The 26,738-nt window shown below is 45.9% G+C and overlaps 1 long non-coding RNA gene across 2 annotated transcripts; it reads right to left on the bottom strand.

Moving 5' to 3' along the window:
• Window positions 1–636: 636 nt before the first annotated feature.
• LOC132207318 (uncharacterized) lies at window positions 637–26,738 on the bottom strand. 2 transcript variants are annotated; one of them, XR_009443429.1, is made up of 4 exons: window positions 26,630–26,738; window positions 25,808–25,889; window positions 18,238–18,366; window positions 637–3,541 (listed from the first exon to the last, which is right to left on the bottom strand). It is a non-coding gene; the product is annotated as an uncharacterized LOC132207318 (long non-coding RNA). The 2 variants fall into 2 exon arrangements; XR_009443430.1 differs by lacking the exon at window positions 26,630–26,738 and adding an exon at window positions 26,419–26,490.

Raw genomic sequence — 26,738 nt, 5'->3', positions numbered from 1 at the left:
AGGGGAATTTTACAGACACGAGAGTTTCACTCCAAATGGATGTGTGCTGGGAGGGGGGGGTGGGGTTCAGGGCAACAGGGAACACTGGTGTTGGCATTTGGTGAATGATTGATGTTATTGACAGAAAATCCCTCTCTGAACCCAGCACAAGCACATGGCGCCGAGATGGCAGCACTCATTGTCCCACTGTTTCTGATCCTTTCTCTCCTCGCATTGCTTCCCATCAAACTCCAGAACAGGAAACAAGACGGGTGAGACACTCTGGCAGATAATCGGTGATCGTTCTTCAGTCACAGCTCAATGTGGGTTTCAAAGTAACATTGCTCATTTGTATTTGAGAGTGGGAAGCCTGTGAACAGGCTGCTTCAGAAAGTGGTTGGAGACAGTGAACGTGTGCAAGTGGGAGTATAACTGAAAGTCAGTGTGTATATGTGTGAGAGAGGCACACTCTTAGTGACACACACTTGCTCACAGACAAGATCTCTCTCTCTCTCACACACTCACCCACACATACTCACAGGCACTACATCCACTAGCATCCAATCCCGCCATCACTGACATTCAGCAGCAGCAGTGTGTACCATCAATAAGATGCACTGGAAAGCTTCACCCGAGATGCGGAGACAGCACCTTCCATCTCATGGCCATTATCATCTACAAGGCCAAGTGCAGCAGATGCACAGGAACACTACCTGCTACAAATCCTGCTCTGAGCCTCTCCCCATCCTGGCTTTAAAATACATCAGTCATTTGTTCAGTGTCTCTGGGTCAGTAAATCCTGGAACTCCCTCCCTAAGGGCATCGTGCATCTACACACAGCACACAGACCGCAGCGGTTCAAGAAGTCAGCTCCCTCGACCTTCTCAAGGGGTCAAGTAGGGACAGGGGAAATAAATGCTGGGCCCAGCCGGTGATGTCCATGTGCCACGAGTGAATGTACTTTGTGAGGGTGTGAGCAGGCTGAATGAGCAGCAGATGGAATTACAAGGGAAGACAGACAAAGTAATGTGTTGTGTTTGAAAGATTGGTCAGCACAGATGTAAACTAAAGGGTAAAATTTGAATTATTGCTACCTGCACATCAGTCAAGGAAACCAAATTTATTTGCAAACAGGTGAAGCCAAATATTTACAGTAAAACATTCCCATGTTTTCTCTCTCTCTCAGTTTTTCCAGCTGATTCTTCCAGCAGATCCCGGCAGCAGAGGTAATTTAGTGAGGTGTTTAGCGACTTGTAACAGCTTTCAAAAACAGTCCAAATGGGGTGAAAATTGCTGTGGGGTGCATACCCAACAATTTTACATGGTGGCAAATATACTATTGTGTCCGACTCATTTGCAAATTGAAAGCAAAACAGATCAAATTGAGGACACCTTCCATCTGACACTGAAATGTGTGGCTCAGTCACATCAATGATGGGGTTATCCATTGCAGTTAGAAGAATTGAAAAAGGCAACTTACCATCTGAACGGGAGAGAAAATTAATAATTTATTCGTGCAGATGGATCTGAATGTCCTTGTGCATGAATCTCAGAAATCTAGCATGCTGCTCCGGCAAGTAATAAGAAAGTCATTTATTGCTAAAGGCATGGAGTATAAACGTAGGGAAGTGTTGCTTCAACCGCACAATGAAGTGGAGGTGCTGGTGTTCGACTGGAGTGGACAATGTCAAAGGTCACATGACACCGGGTTAGCGCCCAACAGATTTATTTGGAAACACAAGCTTTAGGAGAAGCACACAGATACAGGATTTGTGGCATAGAGATGAAAATATCATTTAAAGGTATTGAGTGGAGAGTCGAATAATAAGTCTCTGCAGGTGATCAAAAGTGTTGACAGTATTACTTCTAATATTAAGTCAGCAACACACACCGCCCCCCCGCCCCGATCTTCAGGTAAGCATCTTCCAAGGTGGCCTTCGAGATACACAACAAAGCAGAATCACCGCAGCAGAAACTGCCAGCCAAGATCCCTACCCATGAAGACGGCCTCAACCGTGTTCTTGGGCTCATGGCAGGCTACGTGTGACCCCACCCGCCGGTCTGTATTTGTAAAACGTTATTCGCTGTCCTGTTCTGACACCACCAGCTTGATAAATTAGTATGATCTCTCTACCTCCATTAGTTTATACAGTTTTAGTTTACTTATTACTTTGGTTAAACCCTTGGTATGTGAATCTTGCACCTGTCATGTTATCCCATTCATTTGTTTGCAACACCATCATATTTTTAAGTTCTCGTAATTATCTCACTGCCTCATTTTATCAGATTTTAGCTCATCCCTTTGCTTGTTATTCAGCTGCTGACATCCTCTGAATGCTCTGAAACTATTCATCACCTGAAGAGACTGATTATTTGAGACTCCTACAAATTCTGTCTATGTGCCTCTCCATCACTTCACCTGACAAAGGGGCAGTGTGGTAAAATCTTGTGATTTTAAATAAACTAATTCGACTCCAACCTGGTGTTGTGTGACTTCTCAAAGGGACAAGGCATTGGGATTTCTGCATCTGGAGCACTGTATAGTCCTTTGGTCCACTGACATGAGGAGGAAAGCAGTTGCATTGGAGAGAGTTCACAGCAGTTTCACTGGATTGATGACAAAATGAAATGTGAGCTTTGTGAGGAGAGACAGGTACAATTTTGGTTTCTTTACATGAGGGCGGCTGTAGTTGTATTGGAGGCAGTTCAAAGGAGATTCACTCGATTATTTCCAAAAATGACTGGTTTGCCTTAGTAGAGAGATTGAGCAGTTTCTCTGGAGTTTAGAAGAATGAGAAGAGATTAAATTGAGGGATAGAAGATGCTCAAGGGGAGAATTGAAAAAATAGATGGAGAGGAGATGTCTCTTCATGTGAGGCAATCTAGAACAAGAGAGTCATTGCTTCAGGAGCAAGTGGTGCGGCAGATCAAAAGCAGAAGTGAGAACAAACGGCTTCTCTCAAAGGGGGAGAAGATTGTGAATTGTTGTCGCAAGGAGAATTGAGACTTGCTTGGGAAACAATCTGAAAATACTTCCTTCCAAGCGAGGTGATGGGAAATTGAGCTGAGGATGTGAGTGAAGGCAGATGCACAAGAAACTTCGATTATGCAGAGATTGGGCGAAGTCGACTGAATGGTGAGTGTGTGAATCTGTGAACTACCAATACTACAATATCATGTATTAGTCATTGTTCACACTGGTATTTATCCAATTGGGAAGACTGACAGAAACAAATCTTCTTTCTGTATGTGATGGAGAGAGTTTGGGTTGTTTTCTTTCAGGCAGAGAAGGTTGTTGAGGAAGGCGGAAACGACAGAGATGTGTAAAATGGGTAGTTTTGTAGAACAGAGACTGATGGGTTCAGGCACATAATTCATTGCAGACAGAGTCACAGGTTGACAGGGTGGTGAGGAATGCATTGAGCACGCTTGCCATCATTGCTCAGACATTGTGTACAGGAGTTCTGACATCATGTTGTGGTTGTACACAACGTTGTTCAGGCCTCTTCTGGAGTACTGTGTCCTGTTCTGGTTGTCATGTTCCACTACGGACATTGTTAATCTGGAGAGGGTTCAGAAAAAGATGTATCAGGATGTTGGTGGGAATGGAAGGGGTGAGTTAAAGAGAGAGGTGGCATAGGCTGGGACTATTTTCACCACAGCACAGGAGGTTGAAGGGTGACCTGATCCAGGTTCATAAAATATCAAGGGTATGGATAAGGAGAATGGCAGGTGCCTTTTCTCCAGGTTGGGGCAGTTTAAAACTCGGGTTCTTCTAAAAGTGAGAGGACAAAGATTAACAAAAATCATAAGGGACAATTTTTGTTTTGCACAGAGAGCAGTTCATGCAGGTAATGGACTTCCAGAGGAAGTGGTGGATGTGGGTACAGGACAGCATTTAAAAGACATTTGGGAAAGTACATGAATTGGAAAGGTTTGGAGGGATATAGGCCAAACACAGGCAGGTGTGACTAGTTTAGTTTGGGAACATGGTCAGCAAGGACAAGTTGGACTGAAGGTCGGTTTCAGTGACTCACTTACGAAGGACATGGGCAGGGGCAGGGGGGGGGTGATAGGAAGCAGCTGTTCCCCTCAGATGGGGGGTCAATGACAAAGGAAGAGGGGGCAACATTTTAAGGTGAAAAGTAAGAGGCATAGAAGGGGATTTGAGGACTGTTTGTCCCATAGGGCGGTGAGGATCTGGAGAGTATGACAATAAAACATCTGGAAGTATTTCAATCTGTCGTTGCGCCAGTGCATGAAAATGACACTTCGTAACTACAGATTCTTCCTGATTTATGAATGTTGAATATTCGTACAAAACAAGTCAGGAGTACGTAATTCATTTCCTTGAGGCTGGTCTGCCATATACCTGCCTTTAGCGTTTATTCCCTAAATAGATTAGCTGAACAAAAGAATTCTCTCTCTCTCAGATTGAAAATTAACAACCGATCCAGCATCTGCTGTTGTTTGTGGGAGCGAGTTCCAAACCTCTCCCACCCTTTGTGTGTGGAAGAGCTTCCTGACATCTTTCCTGAACAGTCTGGCCCTAATTCTCAGGCTACGCTGTCCGTAGGTCCAGAAACCCCAGCCAGTGGAAATAGTTTCTATTTCACCACACAGTCTTTTCCTGATAATATCTTTGATCAGGCCACCCCCTAACCTTCTAAATATGACATAACCCCTGAAGTCCAGGTATCATTCTTGTAAACCTACAATGTTCTCCCTCCAAGGCCAATCTATTCTTCCTGAAGTGTGGTGCCCAGGCCTGCTTCAAGTGGGGTCTAACCAGGGTGTTGTACAAGTGCAGCATAACTCTGTGTCCTTGTACTCCAATCCTCTGGATAGAAAGGCCAGCATTCCATTAGCTTTCTTCAGTCAATGAATATCAGATTTAAAAAGAATCACAGAAATGTTTGGGGAAACTCATCAAGGACAGATATTATTTGCCACTTGACTGACTGTTTGCTGTTGATAACAGCTCTCTGTCTCTTCTATTGACCCTTTACTGATGAGCTGTGCTAGAGCTGAGTACTGTTCAGTAAAGAACACAGGGACACAGGATGGTAAACATTCGTTTTGTTCACAAACCTCAATATTCGAGAGCAATGGAGCAAAGCCAGAGAAATATTATTAAACTGTGTAAAAACAAAGGCTTTCCATTTGTCTGAGGGAGGTTGCTTGAGATGGATATGGCTCAACTTGTAAATTGTAGGGGAGACGCTGGTGTCCCCCGAAGGAAGGTAACACAGTATTGATATTTTATGAAATAGAAGGTACCGCAGATGCTGGAGAATCTGAAATAAAGGTGTAGGAGCTGGATGAACACAGCAGGCCAAGCAGCATCAGAGGAGCAGGAAAGCTGATGTTTCGGGCCTCAACTCTTCTGAAGAAAAAAAGGGTCTGAAGATGTGTCTCAGCTTGAAATGTCAGCTTTCCTGCTCCTCTGATGCTGCTTGGCCTGCTGTGTTCATCCAGCTCTAGACCATGATATTTCACGATTTCATACCTTTGGAGGTGATATGGTTAGAAGCTGCCCTGATTGAGCCATTCCAAGAATCTCAGTCACAAGTGAGGAGTGTGAAGGAATACTCCCCAATTGCCTAATGGGTGCAGCTCCAACAATACTTGAGAAGCTTGACACCATCCAAGGACAAAGGAGCCAGCCCCTGCTTATTGGCACCACATCCACAAGCCACCACTCCCTCCACCACTGACACTCAGTAGCAGCAGTGTGTACCTCCAGCAAGATGCACTGCAGAAATTCACCAAAGACCCTGCAGACAGCACTTTCCAGACCCATAACCATATCCATCTAGAGGGGCAGCAGATATATGGGGACCATTGGCCCCTGCAAGTTCCCCTCTGAGCCACTCACAATCTTGATTTGGGAATAGATCAGCCACTGCTTCAGTGTTACTCGGTCAAAATTCTGGAATTCCCTCCTGAAGGGCATTGAGAGGCTACCAACAGCAGGTGGGCTGCAGAGGTTCAATAAGGCAACTCACCACCACCTTCTCAAGGGGGCCATTGTGGACGGGCTGGGTGATAAATGTGGGAAATGCCCATGCCAGATGATTGAATAAAATACTTTAACTTCCCAGGCCTGTACCTTCCATTTCCCTATTGTTAGCTTGTTCTGGGATGGTTGGTGCACACTTTGTACCAAATGTTGACGCAAAATATCCCTGGAATTCATTGGACATCTCGTTATTTCCATTGTCAATTTCTCAGACTCAGCGTTGTTGAGTCACCTGCTCTGTGACCTGCTGTGAGAAATGTCTGCACATTGCCAACAGCTTCGGTTTATATTAGAACATAGAACAGTACAGCACAGAACAGGCCCTTCAGCCCACAATGTTGTGCCGACCATTGATCCTCATGTATGCACCATCAAATTTCTGTGACCATATACATGTCCAGCAGTCTCTTAAATGACCCCAATGACCTTGCTTCCACAACTGCTGCTGGCAACGCATTCCATGCTCTCACAACTCTCTGCGTAAAGAACCTGCCTCTGACATCCCCTCTATACTTTCCACCAACCAGCTTAAAACTATGACCCCTCGTAGTAGCCATTTCTGCCCTGGGAAATAGTCTCTGGCTATCAACTCTATCTATGCCTCTCATTATCTTGTATACCTCAATTAGGTCCCCTCTCCTCCTCCTTTTCTCCAATGAAAAGAGACCGAGCTCAGTCAACCTCTCTTCATAAGATAAGCCCTCCAGTCCAGGCAGCATCCTGGTAAACCTCCTCTGAACCCTCTCCAAAGCATCCACATCTTTCCTATAATACGGCGACCAGAACTGGACGCAGTATTCCAAGTGCGGTCTAACCAAAGTTTTATAGAGCTGCAACAAGATCTCACGACTCTTAAACTCAATCCCCCTGTTAATGAAAGCCAAAACACCATATGCTTTCTTAACAATCCTGTCCACTTGGGTGGCCATTTTAAGGGATCTATGTATCTGCACACCAAGATCCCTCTGTTCCTCCACGCTGCCAAGAATCCTATCCTTAATCCTGTACTCAGCTTTCAAATTCGACCTTCCAAAATGCATCACCTCGCATTTATCCAGGTTGAACTCCATCTGCCACCTCTCAGCCCATCTCTGCATCCTGTCAATGTCCCGCTGCAGCCTACAGCAGCCCTCTACACTGTCAACGACACCTCCGACCTTTGTGTCGTCTGCAAACTTGCTGACCCTTCCTTCAATTCCCTCGTCCAAGTCATTAATAAAAATTACAAACAGTAGAGGCCCAAGGACAGAGCCCTTTGGAATTCCACTCACCACTGACTTCCAGGCAGAATATTTTCCTTCTACTACCACTCGCTGTCTTCTGTTGGCCAGCCACTTCTGTATCCAAGCAGCTAAGTTCCCCTGTATCCCATTCCTCCTGACCTTCTGAATGAGCCTACCATGGGGAACCTTATCAAATGCCTTACTGAAGTCCATATACACCACATCCACAGCTCGACCCTCATCAATTTTTCTAGTCACATCCTCAAAAAACTCGATAAGGTTTATAAGGCATGACCTACCCCTCACAAAGCCGTGCTGACTGTATTTGATCAAGCCATGCTCTTCCAGATGGTCATAAATCTTATCCCTCAGAATCCTTTCTAACACCTTGCAGACGACAGACGTGAGACTTACCGGTGTATAATTGCCGGGGATTTCCCTATTTCCTTTCTTGAAGAGAGGAATTACATTTGCCTCTCTCCAGTCCTCAGGTACGACTCCAGTGGAGAGCGAGGATGCAAAGATCTTCGCAAGTGGCGAAGCAATTGCATTTCTCGCTTCCCAAAGCAGCCGAGGACAACTCTGATCCGGGCCTGGCGACTTGTCAATCTTAATGTTTGACAAAATTTTCAGCACATCAGCTTCCTCTATCTCTATCCATTCCAGCATGCACACCTGCTCTTCAAAGGTTTCATTCACTACAAAGTTCGTTTCTTTCGTAAAGACAGAAGCAAAAAACTCATTTAGGGCTTCCCCTACCTCCTCAGGCTCCACACACAAGTTCCCTATGCTATCCCTGATCGGCCCTACTCTTTCTTTGACCATTCTCTTATTCCTCACGTAAGTGTAAAATACCTTTGTGTTTTCCCGGATTCCTTCTGCCAAGCCTTTCTCGTGCCCCCTCCTGGCTCTCCTCAGACCATTTTTGAGCTCCTTCCTTGCCTGCATGTAATCCTCTCTAGCTGAACTTGACCCCAGCTTCCTCCACCTTATGTAAGCTACCTTCTTCCTTTTCACTAGAAGCTCCACCGCTCTCGTCATCCAAGGTTCCTTAATCTTACCCCTTCTTGCCTGTCTCAGAGGGACATATTTACTCATCACTCCCAACAACTGTTCCTTAAACCGTCTCCACATGTCTATAGTTCCCTTACCATGGAACAACTGCTCCCAGTCCATGCTTCCTAACTCATGTCTATATATATTCCTGCCGGGTTGGCTCTCTGACCTGAATTATCTCTCCGTCTTTAATCTGGAGGCGGTCTTTGCTGTCATTTTAAAATTCTGTTCTCTAACCCTTCAATTCCCTTTGCTTATTGTTTCTGATTATAGATGATAGCAAGCTGGATAGTGGTTTGGTGTACTCGGCCATCACTATCCCAAAGCCAAGAATCACTGGTAAAGGATACATTATATATATTTTTATGACATTTCTGGCTCAGTGAAAGTGGAGATTTTCTCTGGTTCATCTCGACCCTCAGAAAACCCAGCCACTTTTAATATCACTGCTTTCCTCTTGCTTAAAGCCTGGAACAAAGACCTGCCCAAGCTACTCAAATCTTTTTACGTGATTTGAATTTACTAATCACGATAGTGTTTGCAATTCACCAAAATCATTGTCAAATTCCATCAATGCCAACTAAATTGACAACAGGGTAACGGGAATTGGAAGAGGGAAACAGACACTGATGGCTAACTGCGATATTGTTCATCTTGTTTTGAGGGGACACCTAAAGTTTGGGCACTGTTTACTACCCCAATACAACAGCGTAATATCTGAGAGTGGCCCCTTCTGGCCTTAGTCACTGGGGCCATTCGCTCTGGGTCCAGCATCGTTCTCATAGGGAGCTTTGTCATTTGCTGTTTCTTTGATGACAGGAAGTTCGGTGGAGGGACAGGTAATGGTGAGGAAGCAGAGAGGCTGCAGAAGGGCATGGGCAGGCTTGGAAAGTGGGCAAAGAAATTGCAATGGAATACAATGGGGGAAAGTGTGGGGTTATGCGCTTGGGTAGGAATGGAGGCATTGACTGTTTTCCAAATGGGGAAGGTTTCGGAAATCTAAAGCACAAAGAGACATGGAGTCCCAGTTCAGGGCTCTCTTAAATTTAACATGCAAGTTCATTTGGCAGTTAACATAATACCAGCATTCATTTCAAGACGGCTAGAATACAACAGCAGAGACGTAGTGCTGAGGTTGTATAAGGCTCTGGTCAGACCGTACTTGGAATACCATGTGCAGCCTTGGGCCCTGTATCTCAGGAAGGATTGCTGGCCTTGGAGGGGGATCCAGAGGAGATTTACAAGATCCCAGAGATGAAGGACTTGTCTGATGAGGAGTGGTTGAGAACTGTGTGTCTGTACTCAAAGGAGATTCAAAGGATGAGGATAATCTGATTGAAACTTAGGGAATATTGAGAGGCCAGAATGGAGATGAGGACATGAGGGGCACAGCCTCAGAGTGAAGGGATGACCTTTTCGAACTGAGATGAGCAGGAATTTCCTCAGCCAGAAGGTGATGAATCTGTGGAACTCATTGCCACAGAGGGTTGTGGAAAAGGGATTCGTAAAGGGATCAACTACCAGGGGAAGAAGGTAAGAGAGTATGGTTTAGATACATATCAGCCATAATTTGATGACGAAGCAGTCTCGATGGGCCAAATGGCCCAATGCTGCTCTGCTATTATGTGGTTCATAGATTCACTCTTACTGAGTGACCTGGAGGGGATCACACACTTTTGAACCTCAGAATAAGAGTGTTCTGTCCACATACTGTGTAGCACCCATGCTAAAATGCGCTCAGGTAACTGAATGACCAATACAACTTAAGGGCTAGCAGGAGGAGACCATTCAGCCTCTTGGGAGTCGGCGGCCCCATTCATTGTGGCATGGCTGACCCCATCTTGGACTCAGATCCAGTTTCCTGCCCCCACTCCCTTTCACCCATCATTGATTAAAAATATATCTGTCTCTTCCTCCAATTTGTTCCGTTGCCAACATCCCTCACACACAAGGGAACAGCAGTGTGTACACACAGCACAGCAAATCCCCCAGATTCACATCCCTCTCTCCCTTGGAGAGCAGCCATTCCTCCTTACCTCTGTTTTCAATCTGTCCCACCACCTTCTCTTGAAATGTTGACCTGTTGTTCCAGATTGACCCACATGAGCAAACATTCTCTTTCCTTCTCCTTCCCATCTTATATCCCTCAATTAGATCCCCTCTCATTCTTCTAAACTCCATAGATTATAAGGTGAAACTGCTCAATCTCTCTTCATAAGACCATCCCCTTACCTCAAAAATGAAATGGAAAAAATCACCTTATATCTAGATAGTATCGTGAATGTAGAACAAATATCTCAAAGTGAGCTAGTCACAGTGTTGAAGAGGTCTACAGCACAAAAAGTAAAATAGCCCACTGAGTCTGTACCAGTCAAAAACAACCACTTCATTATTCTCTAATTCCATTTCCCCAGCACCCAGCCCATTGCCAACGCATCCCAAGTGCACATCAAAATCCTTCTTCAATGTGATGAGGGTTTCTGCCTCTCCCATCTTCACAAGTAGCAAGTTGCAGAGGCACCACCAGCCTCTGGATGAATGTGTGAGTGATAATGGGAACTGGAGATGCTGGAGAATCCAAGATAATAAAATGTAAGGCTGGATGAACACAGGAGGCCCAGCAGCATCTCAGGAGCACACAAGCTGACGTTTCAGGCCTAGACCCTTCATCAGAGAGGGGGATGGGGTGAGGGTTCTGGAATAAATAGGGAGAGATGGGGAGGCGGACCGAAGATGGAGAGAAAAGGTAGGTGGAGAGGAGAGTATAGGTGGGGAGGTAGGGAGGGGGTAGGTCAGTCCAGGGAAGACGGACAGGTCAAGGAGGTGGGATGAGGTTAGTAGGTAGGAGATGGAGGTGCGGCTTGGGGTGGTAGGAAGGGATGGGTGAAAGGAAGAACAGGTTAGGGAGGCAGAGACAGGTTGGACTGGTTTTGGGATGCAGTGGGTGGAGGGGAAGAGCTGGGCTGGTTGTGTGGTGCAGTGGGGGGAGGGGACGAACTGGGCTGGTTTTGGGATGCGGTGGGGGAAGCTGGTAAAGTCCACATTGATACCATTGGGCTGCAGGGTTCCCAAGCGGAATATGAGTTGCTGTTTAGGCAACCTTCGGGTGGCATCACTGTGGCACTGCAGGAGGCCCATGATGGACATGTCGTCTGAGGAATGGGAGGGGTAGTGGAAATGGTTCACAACTGGGAGGTAGAACATAGAACATAGAACATTACAGCACAGTACAGGCCCTTCGGCCCTCGATGTTGTGCTGACCTGTCATACCGATCTCAAGCCCATCTAAACTACATTATTCCATGTACGTCCATATGCTTATCCAACGACAACTTAAATGTACCTAAAGTTGGCGAATCTACTACCGTTGCAGGCAAAGCGTTCCATTCCCTTACTACTCTCTGAGTAAAGAAACTACCTCTGACATCTGTCCTATATCTTTCAACCCTCAATTTAAAGCTATGCCCCCTCGTGCTCACCGTCACCATCCTAGGAAAAAGGCTCTCCCTACCCACCCTATCTAACCATCTGATTATTTTATATGTTTCAATTAAGTCACCTCTCAACCTTCTTCTCTCTAACAAAAACAGCCTCAAGTCCCTCAGCCTTTCCTCGTAAGACCTTCCCTCCATACCAGGCAACATCCTAGTAAATCTCCTCTGCACCCTTTCCAAAGCTTCCACATCCTTCTTATAATGCGGTGACCAGTACTGTACACAATACTCCAAGTGCGGCCACACCAGTGTTTTGTACAGCTTCACCATAACCTCTTGGTTCCGGAACCCGATCCCTCTATCAATAAAAGCTAAAACACTGTATGCCTTCTTAACAGCCCTGTCAACCTGGGTGGCAACTTTCAAGGATCTGTGTACATGGACACCGAGATCTCTCTGCTCATCTACACTACTAAGAATCTTACCATTAGCCCTGTACTTTGCCTTCTGGTTACTCCTACCAAAGTGCATCACCTCACACTTGTCTGTATTAAACTCCATTTGCCACCTCTCAGCCCAGCTCTGCAGCTTATCTTTGTCTCTCTGCAACCTACAGCATCCTTCGTCACTATCCACAACTCCACCGACCTTAGTGTCGTCTGCAAATTTACTAACCCATCCTTCTACGCCCTCATCCAAGTCATTTATAAAAATGACAAACAGCAGTGGACCCAACACCGACCCTTGCGGTACACCAATAGTAACTGGTCTCCAGGATGAACATTTCCCATCAACTACCACCCTCTGTCTTCTTTCAGCAAGACAATTTCTGATCCAAACTGCTATATCTCCCACAATTCCATTCCTCTGTATTTTGTACAATAGCCTATTGTGGGGAACTTTATCAAACGCCTTGCTGAAATCCATATACACCACATCAACCGGTTGACTCTCATCTACCCGTTTGGTCAACTTCTCAAGGAACTCAATAAGGTTTGTGAGGCATGACCTTCCCTTCACAAAACCGTGCTGACTATCCCTAATCAATTTATTCTTTTCTAGATGATTATAAATCCTATCCCTTATAACCTTTTCCAACACTTTACCAACAACTGAGGTAAGGCTCACTGGTCTATAATTACCAGGGTTGTCTCTACTCCCCTTCTTGAACAGGGGAACCACATTTGCTATCCTCCAGTCATCTGGCACTATTCCTGTAGACAATGGCGAGTTAAAGATCAATGCCAAAGGCTCGGCAATCTCCTCCCTGGCTTCCCAGAGGATCCGAGGATAAATCCCATCCGGCCCAGGGGACTTATCTATCTTCACCCTATGAAGGATTTCTAATACCTCTTCCTTGTGAACCTCAATCCCACCTAGTCTAGTAGCCTGTATCTCAGTATTCTCCTTGACAACATTATCGTTTTCTAGAGTGAATACTGTTGAAAAATATTCATTTAGCGCTTCCCCTATCTCAGCTGACTCCACACACAACTTACCACTACTATCCTTGATTGGGCCTAATCTTACTTTCGTCATTCTTTTATTCCTTAAATACCTATAGAAAGCCTTAGGGTTTACCCTGATCCTATCCGTCAACAACTTCTCATGTCTCCTCCTGGCTCTTCTGAGCTCTCTCTTTAGGTCTTTCCTGGCTACCTTGTAGCCCTCAAGTGCCCTAACTGAGCCTTTACATCTCATCCTAACATAAGCATTCTTCTTCCTCTTGACCAGAGATTTTACCTCCTTCGTAAACCACGGCTCCCGCACTCTACAGCTTCCTCCCTGCCTGACAGGTACATACTTATCTAGGACACACAGGAGCTTTTCCTTGAATAAGCTCCACATTTCTAATGTGCCCATCCCCTGCAGTTTCCTTCCCCATCCTATGCTCCCTAAATCTTGCCTCATCTCATCGTAATTGCCTTTCCCCCAGCTATAACTCTTGCCCAATGGTATACACCTATCCCTTTCCATCACTAAAGTAAACATAACAGAATTGTGATCGCTATCACCAAAGTGCTCACCTACTTCCAAATCTAACACCTGGCCACGCTCATTACCCAGCACCAAATCTAATGTGGCTTCGCCCCTTGTTGGCCTATCTACATACTGTGTCAGGAAGCCCTCCTGCACACACTGGACAAAAACTGACCCATCTGTAGTACTCGAACTATAGTGTTCCCAGTCAATATTTGGAAAGTTGAAGTCCCCCATGACAACTACCCTGTCTCTCTCACTCCTATCGAGAATCATCTTTGCTATCCTTTCCTCTACATTTCTGGAACTATTCGGAGGCTAAGAAAAAACTCCCAACAGGGTGGCCTCTCCTTTCCTGTTTCTAACCTCAGCCAACGAGTCCCCAAACATCCTTTCTGCAACTGTAATACTGTCCTTGACCAATGATGCCACACCTCCACCCCTTTTACCATCATCTCTCTTCTGACTGAAACATCTAAATCCCAGAACCTGCAACAACCATTCCTGTCCCTGCTCTATCCATGTCTCCGAAATGGCCACAACATCGAAGTCCCAGGTACTAACCCATGCTGCAAGTTCACCCACCTTATTCCGGACGCTCCTGGCATTGAAGTAGACACACTTCAAACCAACTTCTTGCTTGTTGGTGCCATCTTGCTTCCCTGAAACTTTATTTCGGACCACCCTACTCTCAACCTTTACTATAGTCGAACTACAATTTTGGTACCCATCCCCCTGCTGAATTAGTTTAAACCCACCCGAATAGCCTTAGCAAATTTCCCCCCAAGGATATCGGTACCCCTCTGGTTCAGGTGAAGACCATCTTGCTTGTAGAGGTCCCACCTACCCTGCAGTTGTTTATTGCGAACCGAGCGGAGGTGTTCTGCAAAGCGGTCCCCAAGCCTTCGCTTGGTTTCCACCAATGTAGAGGAAGACACACCGGGTACCGGTGGATGCAGTATACCACATTGGCAGATGTGCAGGTGAACCTCAGCTTAATGTGGAAAGTCATCTTGGGGCCTGGGATAGGGGTGAGGGATGAGGTGTGGGGGTAAGTGTAGCATTTTCTGCGGTTGCAGGGGAAGGTGCCAGGTGTGGTGGGGTTGGAGGGCAGTGTGGAGCGAACAAGGGAGTCACGGAGAGAGTGGTCTCTCCAGAAAGCAGACAGGGGTGGGGATGGAAAAATGTCTTGGGTGGTGGGGTCGGATTGTAGATGACAGAAGTGTCGGAGGGTGATGCGTTGTATCCGGAGGTTGGTGGGGTGGTGTGTGAGAACGAGGGGGATCCTCTTTGGGCGGTTGTGGCGGGGGCGGGGTGTGAGGGTTGTGTTGCATTCCGCATGCAGATGGCCTTAAGGCCCTCTGCTTCTTCCTGTCCCGCAGGCCCGACCAGTCCCCCTCCACCGACACCCTCATCCGCCTAGCTGAACTCGTCCTCACCCTCAACAACTTCTCTTTTGATTCCTCCCACTTCCTACAGACTAAGGGGGTGGCCATGGGCACCCGCATGGGACCCAGCTATGCCTGCCTCTTTGTAGGTTACGTGGAACAGTCACTCTTCCGCACCTGCACAGGCCCCAAACCCAACCTCTTCCTCCGTTACATTGATGACTGTATCGGCGCCGCCTCTTGCTCCCCAGAGGAGCTCGAACAGTTCATCCACTTCACCAACACCTTCCACCCCAACCTTCAGTTCACCTGGGCCATCTCCAGTGCATCCCTCACATTCCTGGATCTCTCAGTCTCCATCTCAGGCAACCAGTTTGTAACTGATGTCCATTTCAAGCCCACCGACTCCCACAGCTGCCTAGAATACACCTCCTCCCACCCACCCTCCTGCAGCAATGCAACAATTCCATCCCCTATTCCCAATTCCTCCACCTCCGCTGCATCTGCTCCCACGATGAGGCATTCCACTCCCACACATCCCAGATGTCCAAGATCTTCAAGGACCACAACTTTCCCCCCACAGTGTTCGAGAACGCCCTTGACCGCGTCTCCTGCATTTCCCGCAGCACATCCCTCACACCCCGCCCCCGCCACAACCGCCCAAAGAGGATCCCCCTCGTTCTCACACACCACCCCACCAACCTCCGGATACAACGCATCATCCTCCGACACTTCTGCCATCTACAATCCGACCCCACCACCCAAGACATTTTTCCATCCCCACCCCTGTCTGCTTTCCGGAGAGACCACTCTCTCCATGACTCCCTTGTTCGCTCCACACTGCCCACCAACCCCACCACACCCGGCACCTTCCCCTGCAACCGCAGGAAATGCTACACTTGCCCCCACACCTCCTCCCTCACCCCTATCCCAGGCCCCAAGATGACTTTCCACATTAAGCAGAGGTTCACCTGCACATCAGCTAATGTGGTATACTGCATCCACCGGTACCCGGTGTGGCCTCCTCTACATTGGGGAAACCAAGCGGAGGCTTGGGGTCCACTTTGGAGAACACCTCTGCTCTGTTCGCAATAAACAACTGCACCTCCCAGTCGCAAACCATTTCCACTTCCCCTCCCATTCTTTAGATGACATGTCCATCATGGGCCTCCTGCAGTGCCACAATGATGCCACCCAAAGGTTGCAGGAACAGCAACTCATATTCCGCTTGGGAACCCTGCAGCCCAATGGTATCAATGTGGACTTCACCAGCTTCAAAATCTCCCCTTCCCCCACCGCATCCCCAAACCAGCCCAGTTCGTCCCCTCCCCCCACTGCACCACACAACCAGCCCAGCTCTTCCCCTCCACCCACTGCATCCCAAAACCAGTCCAACTTGTTTCTGCCTCCCTAACCTGTTCTTGCTCTCACCCATCCCTTCCTCCCACCCCAAGCCGCACCTCCATCTCCTACCTACTAACCTCATCCCACCTCCTTGACCTGTCCGTCTTCCCTGGACTGACCTATCCCCTCCCTACCTCCCCACCTATACTCTCCTCTCCACCTATCTTCTTTTCTCTCCATCTTCGGTTTGCCTCCCCCTCTCTCCCTATTTATTCCAGAACCCTCACCCCATCCCCCTCTCTGATGAAGGGTCTAGGCCCGAAACGTCAGCTTGAGTGCTCCTGAGATGCTGCTGGGCCTGCTGTGTTCATCCAGCCTCACATTCTATTAGCCTCTGGATGGAAGTGTTTTCCCTCATTGGTCCCTCCATCAAGGAGGAAAAGTTTCTTCCTGCTTACACAATCTATGGTCCCTCATCATTTGATACATCCCTATCTTGTCCAGCCTCTCAATCTCCTCTGCTCTAAAGATAACAACCCTGATCTCTCCAATCTCTCTCCATCACTGACACTCTCCAGCATCTAAGGCAACATCCTGGTAAGTCTGCCTCTACACCCTCTCCCAGTGCTTTTAGATACATTCTGTCATTAAAGTGTCCTTTATTTACACGTCACTGTGATATTGCATCAGGTTGGAAACACTCAAGTTATTTTGCAGTGAAAAAGCTGGCAGATAATTTTTAATCAGCAAAGTTACGTTTTAGCAGGTGGTTAATGTCGAGTCACTGTTGTCTCATTGCAGAGAAAGAGAGAGAGAGAGAGAGAGAGAGAGAGAGTGAGAGAGAGACAGCAACAACTGTTTTACTGTTTAACCTGTTGGTCACCACATCTAAGGCAAAGGGGAACGATCATTCACAGCAATCTCTACCAGTGCAGGAACTGAACCCCGCGCTTTCAGCACGACCAGACAATCAAGCCCTACATGGCAAAAACATTGGTGGCTCAGTGGTTAGCACTGCTGTCTCATATTGTCTGTGTGTTTCCGCCAGGTGCTCCAGGCTTCTCCCATTGGTCTAAACGTGTGCAGGTTCGGTGGATTGGTCATGCTAAATTGCTCATAGTGTCCAGGGGTGTGTAGATGAGGGAGATTAATCATGGGAAATGCATGGTTACGGGACAGGGTAGCAGCGCAGGTCTGGGTGGGATTTTCCTTGTAGTTTAGTAGAGACTTGATGGGCCAATGGCCTACTTCTACACTGTGGGGAATCCACTACTGTCAATGTTTAGCTCAGCAGTGTGGGTCAAGTTATTCTGATCTGAGCACTGCACTTTGATGAGATTCACTTTCAATTTCTAAACTAATGGGGAGGTAATTTTGTCAGATGTCCAAGGGGTACTCTGAGGACTTGAATTTGAACCTTGCTGTGGCAGGTGATGGATTTTGAATTCAACTTTAAACAAAGCAGATCTGGAGTTGAGATTTTAATGATGAACATTGTCAGGAACAAAGAACCATCTGGTTCACTTGTGAAGACTAACATGAGAAGGCATTTCTTCTCTAAGGGAGCTAGGAATCTTTGGAACTTCTTGCCACAGCGAACATGTGTATTTGTTGCATCGGGGGAGGCAGATGTAAGGCTGGGATTGATAGATTCTTGATCAGCCAGGGAATCAAAGGAAAGGGCAGGAAAGTGGACACGAGGAATGGTGGATCAGCCACAGTCCAACAGAATGCAGGCTCGAGGGGCTGAATGGCCTCTTTCCATTCCTGTCTTTGATGGTCCTTTTCGGAGCGAAATCTGCCGTTCTTACCTGGTCCACTCTGCACTTTACTCTTATCACTTTGCGGACACCTCATTCACTTGCTCGGCATGAAGGCAATCTGTCGGCGGACATTCTGAGATTGGCATCCATTGCCACCTTGGCAGAGCTGGCCACGCCCTGTTCAGAGTACAGAGAAATAACATTCATCATCGTCAGTTTTAGGCTTGTTCCAATGGTGTGCGTTTCTCAGAGGAATTGGTCTGTGTAATAACCCCAGATGTTCACAGCTCATCCTGTACACTCTCACTGTCTTCCAGATAAAGTGTTATTCTCACCACCCAGCCCCTCTGTCCCCCACGCTCACTGTCTGCCCCCTCTGTGCTCATGCGCTCACCACCCACCTCCTCTGAATTTCCAGCTTGTAGACTTGACACAGAAATGGTTCATCCAGTTTAATGTTGATCAGCGAGAGGTTATCTGCTTTGGGAGCAAAACCAGGAAAACAAATTGTTATCCAAAAGGTGACAGATAGGGATGCGGGGGCGCAATTAGACCTGGGAGTACCTCGTACACCAGTCACTGACAGTGAGCATTGCAGCAGCAGCAGACGGTGAAGAAGGCAACAGGACGGTGGCCTTCATAGCGAGAGGGTTCGAGTCCAGGAGCAGGGCTGTCTTGCTGCAATTGTACAGGGAGAGACCACGTCCTGCAGTATTGTGTGTGCAGTTTGGGGTCTCCATCTCTGAGGAAGGATGCCGTGGCTATGGAGGGAATGCAGCCGAGGTTTCCCAGACTGATTCCTGGGATGGCAGGACTGATGGATAAGGAGAGGCTGGATCGATTAGCATTATATTCACTGGGGTTTAGAAGAATGTGGGGTCATCTCATAGAAATCTATAAAATTTTAACAGGACTAAACAGTGGTAAACACAGATGTTGCTGATGGCCAGAGTAGGGGGCGAGGGTGCGTGAGTCCAGAATCAGGCAGTCACAGGCTAAAGGAGACGGGAAGGACTGAGATGGGGACAAATGTCTTCACCCAGCGGGATTCTCTGCCACACAAAGTGGTCAGGGCCAGAGCAGTGAATGCTGTTCAAGTAGTTGCATGGAGTTCTTCGGGGCGAAATGTCTTGTACAGCCACATAATAACATCCCAACTGCTACACTCAGTGTTAGAACTGAAAAAAGACAAGTGTTCCAAACTTGCTATCCACCCGTGACTCCACTTAATGGAACTATGTGTCTGGACCCCTCGATCCCTCTGTTTGACAACACTCCTCAGGGCCCTAGCCCCTGCACTGGTTTGGCTCACCAAAGATGCAACACCTCCATATTTGTCTAAATTAAACTCCACCCGCTAGTCCTCAGCCCATTGGCCCAGTTGATCAAGTTCCTGTTGTACTCTGAGATAATCACCTTCACTGTCCACGAGGCCAACAATTTTGCTCCTGCTCCTCATTTACTACGTTTCTGTATTGCCCTATTTTCAGGCTGATCAACCAGACCTGCGTCAGGTTTCTGCAGCTGACAAATGGCTAAGCTTTGTTGCCATTCTCTCAGCCAGACATCAATTCCAAAGATGAACTTGCCTTGAGAAACCATCTGAATAACTGTCTCACACATAACTCTGAGAGAGCCAATTTCTCCTGCTGTAGCATGATCTGACCCTTGATGGCAGGGATTTGAGATTTTGTGCTGTCCATTCCCAGCTTGAGTATCCATTTGATCTCCTGGTCAGTGGGTCAGGGCAGATAAGCCAATGAATTGAATCTACTCTGCATTTATTTTTTTTTAATTGTGGTGAGCTGGAAATAATTCTAGGCAGGATTGTTCTCCAGCTCTATCTAAATTAGCCTCTAAGTTCATCATTTTCAAACATACATCCAGCTCTCTTTTCATACCTCATATGGAATCCACCTCCACCACTCTCCCAGGCAGCACATTCCAAATCCGAACAACGTTCCGAGTAAAGATGTTTCTCCTCATCTCACTCCTAGCTGTCTTGGTGACAATCTTGAAATTGTGACCCTTGGTTACTGACATAGTGGAAACAGAGTATTGAATTTCACTCTCTCAAAATTCTTCACAATTGTGAACACGTCCATAAAGTTTCCTTTTAATCTTCTCTGCTCCAAGGGGAATAAGCCTGATTTCATTAATCTTTCCATGTAAGTAAAATCTTTCATTCCTGCTGTCATTCTAGTAATCTCCTTTGGACCCTCCCCAGAGGCTTCTTCCTTAAGTAAGGTGCCCAGAACTGAGAACAAACACAGTCTGAGCAATGTGGTCTTAGCAATGACTTGTAGAGATGTAGCATTACTTCCTTGTTTTGAGACTCAATGTCTCTATTTTTAAACTCAAAGATCCTTTGAAACTGCTTCACAACTGTTTCAACTTGCCTGGCCACCTTCAGAGAATAATGCACATGAACCCCAAGATCTCTCTGCTCAATACTCCCCTCAAAGCTGTACCCTTAAGCTTGTATTGTCTCTCTGTGTTTTTATGAGCAAAATGCACAAGCTCATATTTTTTCTGCATTGAAATATATCTGCCAGGTCTCTGCCCATTTGGCCAACTTGTCAATGTACCTGTGAAGTCACTCAGTGTCATCCTCACAATTCACTCTTCTCCCTGGCTTAGTATCAACTGCACATTTAGAGATTTTATCCTCAACACCCAACTCCAAATCATTTATATATAATCAATACAGTTATCAATACATACCTGCCAGTTTCATCAAAGTCAATGGGTGAGTATATTTACCAGTCTGTTCTTGTTAGTTTCTGCACTGTGAATTAACAGAGGTTACCCTGTCTCTGTCAGTTTCTGCTGCGTAAGCATGAGTACAGTTACCAATGTATGCCTCTCTGTTTCTGTCTTGCAATTTGTAAATGTTCTTATCAAAATATACCTCTCAGTTCCTGCTTGGTGAATGTGAGTGCTGTTACCAATATGTGTCTGTGAATTTCTGCTCTGTGAATAGGAGAGTCTAGTTATCAGACTGTACTTATCACTTTATGCTCTGTGAAACTGGGAATGCAGTTATCATTATGACTGTCAGTTTTAGCTTTGTCAGTGAGAATGTAGTTTTTAATCTCTCCCTGATAGTTACTGCAGTGTGAATGCCTGACTGAAATTAGCAGAAACCAAAAGAGACTGATAACTATAAACACATATTTACATTGTAGTAAATGTGTCATCATCATCGGTTTGTGTGCTTCTTCGATATGCACAAATGGGTTTAGTTATTGATCTGTACATGTCAGTTTCTCCTCGGTTATCAAAATGGCTTAGTTCTCTGAAAGCCAGTACTATTCTCTGTAACTGCATGATTCACGCTGTGACAGTTATTGTTAGGATGTTGAGTCTGCATCTTAATCTCTTCTGCATTGCGTGATTTATGAGTTGAGTGTCAGTCCATGTGGTAGTTGAGGGGATGGAGAAGTTGAGGACATGGGGTGATAACAGGAGGGGAACTGTTTTATTCTGAGAACCATTCTGATGAATGGTCACACATTTCTGATATGGTTAGAGAATGTGAGATCTGTGGCATCACTAATATAGAACATAGAACATAGAACAGTACAGCACAGAACAGGCCCTTCAGCCCACAATGGTGTGCCGACCATTCATCCTCATGGATGCACCCTCAAATTTCTGTGACCATATGCATGTCCAGCAGTCTCTTAAATGACCCCAAATGACCTTGCTTCCACAACTGCTGCTGGCAACGCATTCCATGCTCTCACAACTCTCTGTGTAAAGAACCCGCCTCTGACATCACCTCTATACTTTCCACCAACCAGCTTAAAACTATGACCCCTCATGCTAGCCATTTCTGCCCTGGGAAATAGTCTCTGGCTATCAACTCTATCTATGCCTCTCACTATCTTGTATACCTCAATTAGGTCCCCTCTCCTCCTCCTTTTCTCCAATGAAAAGAGACCGAGCTCAGTCAACCTCTCTTTATAAGATAAGCCCTCCAGTCCAGGAAGCATCCTGGTAAACCTCCTCTGAACCCTCTCCAAAGCATCCACATCTTTCCTATAATACGGCGACCAGAACTGGACGCAGTATTCCAAGTGCGGTCTAACCAAAGTTTTATAGAGCTGCAACAAGATCTCACGACTCTTAAACTCAATCCCCCTGTTAATGAAAGCCAAAACACCATATGCTTTCTTAACAACCCTGTCCACTTGGGTGGCCATTTTAAGGGATCTATGTATCTGCACACCAAGATCCCTCTGTTCCTCCACACTGCCAAGAATCCTATCCTTGGTCCTGTACTCAGCTTTCAAATTCGACCTTCCAAAATGCATCACCTCGCATTTATCCAGGTTGAACTCCATCTGCCACCTCTCAGCCCATCTCTGCATCCTGTCAATGTCCCGCTGCAGCCTACAGCAGCCCTCTATACTGTCAACGACACCTCCGACCTTTGTGTCGTCTGCAAACTTGCTGACCCTTCCTTCAATCCCCTCATCCAAGTCATTAATAAAAATTACGAGCAGTAGAGGCCTAAGGGCAGAGCCCTGTGGAACCCCACTCACCACTGACTTCCAGGCAGAATATTTTCCTTCTACTACTACTCGCTGTCTTCTGTTGGCCAGCTAATTCTATATCCAAGCAGCTAAGTTCCCCTGTATCCCATTCCTCCTGACCTTCTGAATGAGCCTACCAATACAACTGCTCGTTTCTCACCGAAATCAGAATCACAGATGTGGTACAGCACAGAGGTATACAAAATGAACAGAGGTAGAGATAGAGGAGTGGAGTTAGCTTTGACGAGGGGACATGGTTTTAAAGTGAAAGGAGGTAGATATCGGGGAGACGTCAGAGGTAGGTTCTTTGCTCAATGTGTACCTGTCAGTTATTACTCTGTGAATTTGTATCTAATAATAATATTCTTCATGTCAGTATTTGCAACATAAATGTGTGAGCATATGTCTCCACCACTCCCTGTCAGTTAGTAGTTATCAATTATCAACCTGTACCTGTCAGTTTCTGGGTTTTGAATGGGAAATGAATTTCTCATTCTCTCCTAGTCAGTTTATGCTGTGTAAATGGGCAAGAAAAATGATCAGTCCTTGCCTGTCATTTTCTGCTGTTTGAATACGAATGTCATGATAAAACTGTACCCATCAGTTCCTGCCATGTGAATGTGAGTTTTAACATCAGCTTTCTTTTGTCTGTTTCTGGAATGTCAACGAGTCGTCGTAGATATCAATCTGTCCCTGTCAGTTTTTACTGTTGTGTATCAATGTGCCTTGATTCTCTGGAAATCAGTAATATTCTCTTTGACTGAGAGATACATTCTGATATAGCTATTAGGGTGTCCAGACAGGCTATTAATCTCTTCTGCATTTTGTGACTTCTGCATTTACTGTCAGTTGGCAGGATCTAGGAAGGGTCATAGAAGTGGGGCTGCTTTCCTCTGAGAACCACTCTGAATCAGTAACACGTTTTCTAGTTTGCGTGCTGAGTGTGGGTTTTCTATACCGCACGTCCCGAATGCTGGTTCTGTGTGTCAGTACGGGATCTTTTTTCTGGGTTCTGTAGTATCAATGAGATATTTAGATTCATTTTCTGTTGGACATTTTTAGTGCTCTTTCATTAAAGAGAGTTATGTTCTGCACCTATCTGTCTATTTCTACATTATATATTTATACTAATACTCTAAACAACAGAATGTCATTTCCTTCATCACCAGGATCAGAATCAGGATGAGGTGCAGTGCAGAAGTAGACCATTCAGCCCATTGTGCTTGCACTGGGACATTCTATTCTGCATACTAGTTTCCAGTAGTTGGTGAGAACGTGAGCTTCTTCCACTCACTCCTCGTGTCTATCTGGTAGTGCCAACTTGACATTAATTCTGTAGTTATCAGCCTTTGAATAGCTGGAATGCCAGCTTTGCGATGTCTGCAACAGTCTCAGGTACTGTATATGGATTTCATTCTCCTTTCCTGTTCATTTGTGGTTTTGTATCTGAATGCAGCATAAACTCTGCAGATATTCACTGACCCTGTATGATTGAGGGATTAATTTTGCACTGACATTTGTCCTTACCAGTGAGGCTTAATTTCGTTGCATTCAATCTCAGTTTTTTTCTTTTAATTTGAGTGCACAGTGGACTTTGTCAATCATAACTAGACAATGTAACAAATAAACATCGAACACCAAATCTCCTCTCTGTTGTGATTGGTGAGTTTGTGCATCAGTTTACATTTGTCCATATCTGGAAATCTGTGTAAGGATAAATTTCATTGTCTTCCTTTCGTCATTCAATGGCTGGCTGTGAGCGAGTTTTCTTGCATGCTCCTCGTCAATATATCTTTAAAGACTGTTACTGATTTATGTCACACTGACTGTTTCTGTATGTCTCCTTGTGTTTCTAGCTCATGTCATGTCATCATCTGATACTCCTCATAAGGTGTGATTCATGTACTGTAAAACAGCTTTTTCATACATTGACTCTTGCAGAAACATGTCCACTCTTTCTCAGTCTCTTGACCAGAATGTCAGCATGGATGAAGTGAGTTTTCATCAGTACTTTATTCAGTCTCTGGTATTATCTGTTAATCTGCTTCTCATTATTTGTCATTGTATTTCACAGTGCATGAGTATCTTTTTAAAATGAACACATCACTTTCAGAAGTTGCAGGAGTGTGTTTGATTTTTCTAATCTCTACTGCTCAACATGAATGAGTCTTCATCTAATCCACTCAGTGTCAGGGCCTAAAAGTGAAGGCATTTCTCACTTTGTCAGTCTCTGATTGTGCGTTTATTCTAGATTGGTCAGTCCCTGGTCTGAACGTGCATTCCAAATTTTGCTCATGTGACTGGCATCCAACAGAGAAGAACATGGAAACTAACATGAGTGTACTAGGGAAGGTCGAGAGTAACTTCAAACCCTTTGTAGAAATTTGAAAACAAAATGAAAGGAGATGTACAATGTTTCTTGTTGGACTGAAGGAAAAATTAAAAGCAATGTTAAATCCTGTAAGGTGAAGAAATGGAGAATAATGTTGCCATAAGGGTGAGGACAGCAGTTCCTCTGCAGCCTCGATACATTCATAGAAATAGAATGCTGACTGATTGGGTTTAGTGTTGTTAGCTGTTTTTCATTGGCGCAGAACCAAAGGGCCAAAGGGCCTTTTTCTGTGCTGCAGACTTCGATAACTTGAGGTTGTTTGGGGAGATCACTTTGAATGTACCATTTTCTGTGATTTGCAGCGTATACAGAACGTTTGGTTGTTCCATATTGCAACATGCACCTTTGGACAGTGAGAGTGTGTGTGTGTGAGTCAGAGGGTTAGAATTATTCCACAAAGAATTAATTCTGTCCTTCTCATTTACTGATAAGCTTCATATAAACGTGTTTCATCCAAGTTAGTAACTCTTGTCCTCTCAGTGAGCAGTTTCTTCCCATTTCTGCACTGAACTGAGGTATGGCTGTTGCCACTATGTTACAGCATGATCTATTTGTTTGTCTTGATTTTAAGTTTGAAAATGCCCTTAGTCAGTGCAGATTTAATACTGTTCCCGAGTGTCTATTCCAGATGACCGTTCAGTCTATCCATCTTCAAAACCGGTGTCAATGTCAATGGGCTACATACCTGCTGATTGTTAGAAGCAGCTAGTCACACATGGCTTTCTACCGAGGAAATATGATAACATCCAGGTCCTTCCAGTATTTGCCTGGAGGAAGAGAGAATACACGCTTCCTGTAAAACCCTGAAAATGTGAGATAGTAGGAACGGCGGATGCTGGAGAATCCGAGATGACAAGGCGGAGAGCTGGACGAACATAGCAGGACAAGCAGAGATAATGGGAACTGCAGATGCTGGAGATTCCAAGATAATAAAATGTGAGGCTGGATGAACACAGCAGGCCAAGCAGCATCTCAGGAGCACAAAAGCTGACGTTTCGGGCCTAGACCCTTCATCAGAGATGAATAATCTCTGATGAAGGGTCTAGGCCCGAAACGTCAGCTTTTGTGCTCCTGAGATGCTGCTTGGCCTGCTGTGTTCATCCAGCCTCACATTTTATTATCATAGCAGGACAAGCAGCTTGGCTGCTGTCTTCATCCAGTTCTACACCTTGTTATACAGAAAGTCTGGCAATATTTCCACTGTTGACGGCACAATATCTAAAAACAGCGTGAAACAGAAGCTAATCGATGAATTTCCATCAGTGCTGAGAGGATAAAAAATACCACAAGACTGACCCCCAGCAGCTTCTTGCCGCTGTGTCTCCCTCAGCAGGCCCACACACAGCCCGAGAAAGGCCTCTCTCTCCCCGCCCCCAGGCCGCTCTCTCTCCAAGTTCCGGGGCCAGTTCCTGCCCCGCTCGGCCTCTTACCAACAGCCCCCGGTTCTCCCTGAACTGAGCCCGAATCAATGCCGGTCTCGGAGCCCCCCTCTGTGTCCCAGACTCACATCTCGATGCGCTGCCGGAAGGAGCCTGCTGCTCCCTCGCTTCCCTGGGCGCTGGTCTCTCCATTGCGGTCTGTTTCAAACAAACCTCTTCCACTCACTGAGTAAATGC

The sequence above is a fragment of the Stegostoma tigrinum genome, chromosome 44 (assembly GCF_030684315.1).
Source record: "Stegostoma tigrinum isolate sSteTig4 chromosome 44, sSteTig4.hap1, whole genome shotgun sequence".
Classification (NCBI taxonomy): domain Eukaryota; kingdom Metazoa; phylum Chordata; class Chondrichthyes; order Orectolobiformes; family Stegostomatidae; genus Stegostoma; species Stegostoma tigrinum.
This window is presented reverse-complemented; position numbering and strand designations above follow the sequence as displayed.